The sequence below is a fragment of the Thermobia domestica genome, chromosome 2 (assembly GCF_964235325.1).
Source record: "Thermobia domestica chromosome 2, izTheDome1.hap1.1, whole genome shotgun sequence".
In the NCBI taxonomy this organism is placed as follows: Eukaryota; Metazoa; Arthropoda; class Insecta; order Zygentoma; family Lepismatidae; genus Thermobia; species Thermobia domestica.
Window position 1 is genome coordinate 100495525 of NC_137455.1, and position 4524 is coordinate 100500048.

General features: G+C 37.3%; 1 pseudogene; it reads left to right on the top strand.

The window, feature by feature from the left end:
- Nucleotides 1-305: 305 nt before the first annotated feature.
- LOC145679114 (protein GVQW3 pseudogene) lies at nucleotides 306-788 on the top strand (annotated as a pseudogene).
- Nucleotides 789-4524: the final 3736 nt, after the last annotated feature.

The following is a 4524-nucleotide window of genomic DNA, read 5'->3' on the forward strand; positions in this document are numbered from 1 at the left end:
TTTACTCTTCGGGGTGAGTTTTTTTTTTGGGGGGATACGATTTTCTCAGAAACAACTCAGGCGATTTTTTTATATTTCGTAAATCAATATTTCATTAATTCATGTGGTTTAGATCCCACGTTAAGCTGTAGGTCCACGTCTCGTATAGTCTTGCTGCTGAAATGGACGCTTAGCTCAAAAGATGAAATCTAATCTAAATACGAGGTGTGACACAAAAAAAAACGAGACTAAGTGCATAACTTGAAAAGGGATTGGAGTTGGCAACAACTGTTTTGGTGACGTAATGCCACACCCCTCCTCTACCCATGCTGCCAGTTTCGACTCAGCCGGTGGTGACAGTTGGGAGTATTGCATCAGTGAGTGAACACGTGCAACTGCATTCTGCCGGAAAGATGTCTAGTGTAAAAACTGAACAGCGAATCAACATCAAGTTTCTTGTGAAACTTAAGAAATCAGCCACAGAAACATTTCAAATGTTAACTGAGGCTTATGGAGATGAAACTTTGTCTCGAGCATATGTATTTGAATGGCATAAACGGTTTTCGGAGGGAAGGGACAATGTTGAAGATGATGAACGTTCTGGGCGCCCAAGGTCAACGATTACAGACCAAAACATTGCGAAAGTTCGTGAGGTGATCCGGGGTGACCAAAGATTAAGTGTTCGTGCAGTGGCGGAGTTGGTTAACTTGAATAGGGAAGCTGTTCGACGCATTTTAACTGAGGAATTACACATGAGGAAGATTTGTGCGAAGGTTGTTCCAAAAGTTCTGACCGATGACCAAAAATAGTGCCGTAAAGACTTGTGTGTGGACATGCTAGAACGCATTAGAAACGAGTCAAATTTGTTAGAATCTGTTTTAACTTGTGATGAAACACGGATTTTTACCTATGATCCTGAAAGTAAGCGCCAATCGATGCAGTGGAAATGTCCAGGATCCCCAAGACCCAAAAAAGCGCGCATGTCAAAATCAAAATTCAAGGCAATGTTGATTGACTTCTTCGACATTAAGGGAATTCTAATGATTGAGTGGGTTCCCAGTGGTCAGACTGTTACTCAGCACTACTACATTGAAGTACTAAAAAGACTTAGTGAAAAAATGAGGAAAAAAGGCCACAGTTGTGGAGTGATGGATGGCTGTTGCATCAGGACAATGCACCCGCTCACAAGGCCCTATCTGTCAAGCAGTTTCTGAGCAGCAAAAACATTACTGTAATGGAGAATCCACCTTATTCACCAGATTTGGCTCCCTGCGACTTTTTTTATTTCCCAAAATTAAATCTTGAATAAAGGGAACTCATTTTACCACAGTTAAAGATGTTCAGCAGAAAACGGAGAATCTCCTGAAGAGCCTTCCAGAAACCTCGTTCCAGGAATGTTACAAGCAATGGCAGCACCGAATGCAGAAGTGTGTGAATGCTGAAGGGGACTACTTTGAAGGTGATAACATCACAGAGAACTAATTCTGTAAGTACACTGACTTATTGGAACAATCTCATTTTTTTTTTTTTGTTTTTTTGTTGTTGTTTTTTTTCACACCTCGTATTTCATTAATGGTCCCATCATGGTGTGTGAATCACGTCTCATGCAAATGCTCACAAGGGATACTTTACTCTTGGGATGAGTTTTGTTTTGGACGATGTTCTCAAAAACCAACTTAGGCGATTTTGTTCAAATTGCATATAAATATCTAATTAATAACCCTATCATATTGCGTAATCACTTATGAAAACATTCACAAGAGAAATTTTACTTTTGAGGGTATTTTCTTCGGACAAATTTTCCGTAAAAGCTTTATAATTTTGTTCGTATTTCAAGAATAAATCTTTCAGCAATAACTGCAGAACATAATTTAGTTTAAGAAATTGGAGCGAGAAAGTTTAGTGTGGTGGTCCGGATCTTTTATTGTTTAACCCGTATCCGCCCAATGTGGCATATATGTAACGCAAGAAAGAGAAGCAGATATGAGTCATCTACGATAAGCTGCTTAGCTAGATGAAAACAAAACTTGAGTCAAATGTCGCGTGAGAGATCTGTCATGCACCTGAGGATCAAATATGGCACTAATTGGTTATCAGCAGGAACAAAAGATCGTTGTAATTATGTATACCTTTTCGATATGAGTACTGACACGGGAGGGTCCCACAAGTTGTCGCTAAAATCTGATTCCACATAGCACATCTGACAGACCATCATGAGAAATGAAAATGAGAAAAATTTAAGGTGCTATGGACCAGAAGGATAGGAGCTAGGGGGCTTCAAAATTTGAAAATCCAAAAGATTATATCATGGAATTGTGTACGTTTAAAGTAAATATCTTGAAAACCGTTAAAGCAATCAAAACAAAAGTTGCACGTTATAATGAGAACAAAATTCCCTATCGAAAACCACAAACAGTGTTGCCATAGATGAAGCAGTGTTGTCAACTCAGCATAAAAATATTTTTTTTGAAATAGCACCATATACAAGTGTGCACAGATTTAAAATGCACCATTATTACTAAACATAACAGTGAAGTGTAGTAGTACAATGTTGCACACAATTGGAGCTACGTGTGATTAAAATGTACAATTGGGAAGTCTTATATGTGGCAACAAAGGGTAATAAAGTAATGCACTAGAAACAAATAGGGATTTTGCAATTAGATTTTAGCGACAACTTGTGGGACCCTCCCATGTGAGCACATGCGTCTTAGGTAATTACTTATTCTTTATTTTATGGATGCCTATATAATAACAAATATCTATGTTTCATTTCGCAGAAGGGTCTGGAGAGTAGCATATGTTTTAAAATCGCATCCTTACTTGCTTGTTTTGATTTTGTCTCCTTGTAAATTGTACTGTTACATATATGTTACATTGGGCTCTTATGTGGTCATTTCACTTTTATGGTGCTCAGACAAGTATTGTCCTGCGTTTCTTTACATTCTTGATTTTACAAACGAATGTGTTACTTTAAGTGTTATTACACGAAGCACACACAACCGTTGTTCAAAAATAACAGTTGTTCTATGCATAAACGTACACAGGGGCTTAGGGCGGCCTGAACACCCAGGAACTCAGGTTTATGCTATATAATTTTTTCCTTACTTTATACTTCCTTGTCATTATATTTCTTAGTTGCAAAGCTTATTAAAAACTAATATATGAATTGAAACGTACTTCTAGCTATCATTGGCGTAAGTAGTATTTTGCTGGAGGCACGGCTCTTTACTTCTGAAAATTGTAATGGATATGCGTGAATTGAGATAAACTTATCACGTTATTTTCGTCAAATAAAACAATTATGAGCGAGGTAGCTTTGTTTCTGGGGATGGCCTGGCCCTCTGCCCCACTCCTCTAGTTACGACTATGCTATAGACTAAACTTGCTTTCTTATAAAGATAATGCGGTAGCCATGGACATGGCAGGTGCACTTTTGGATTTGGAATTTTGAAACAAAAACTTTTTTTTTTTCGTACACGTTGCTTCCATGTAGGATCGGCTCCAGGACCGTAGCCATGGAGAACTAAGAGGTCAGGCTCCCATTTTTTCCTTCCCCTAAAGTTTCTGGATGACGCAATTTGGGAAAATGTTTTAGTGGTTTTTAAATGTGATTATATGATTGGCCAGTTCATAATGTTTCTGGCATTTTAAACACTTTAGCAAGCTACGACCTTCCTCGGTTCTAAAAGTATGGAGCATTATACAGTGAGTTGAGTTGAGTTGATTTTAGTTTAGCGTCCCTTCTAGCAGCGAGGCTATATGAGACGTGGACCTACTGATTAACGTGGAATATGAACCACATGAGCTCCCACCACCGGGAATCGAACACGGGTCTCCCACCCTTATACAGTGATATATAGCTGTGTAAATGCAAGTTTGTAGGTACGTATTTATGTATGTATGTATGTATGTATGTATGTATGTATGTGTGTATGTATGTATGTATGTGTGTGTGAATGTGTGTGTTCTCTAAATTGTGTCCTAATTATTGCATCTGCTGACGTGGAGGCACGTATGGAAATCCACTAGGATGGAAAAGATAATTTTGTGACAATGCCTGACAAGAAGAGCGAAGATGTGCTTCAGATCATTGCAAAGTAGTTGCGAGAAGACAATGTGTAAAGTGTAATGTTTTACTTTGCATAAATTGCTGTATCTCTTATGACACGCTGAATTGAAAAAATATGCTTGTTTTAGCCAGTTCAGAAAATGTATTCTTCATTTATAAAGAAAATATGCCTGACAATGTATTTTTAAAATTTACATGGAAATGGTACATAAATAAATTATCAATTATGAAAAAGAAGCTAAAAGTTACCACATTTGCGAATTGACACGATAACAGCCCAATGTAGTATATATAGACTATATATATATATATATATATCATATATCATCTTCATAAAAATTTCAAAATTTGTCATAAATTCTCATTAAGAAGAAATACTATAAGCGACATCATCATATTACACGAAAAGAAAATTGGGTGGATCCCGGTTAAGTGTTCTATGGTAAATTATAAGTAGAAAAATATAAAAGAAG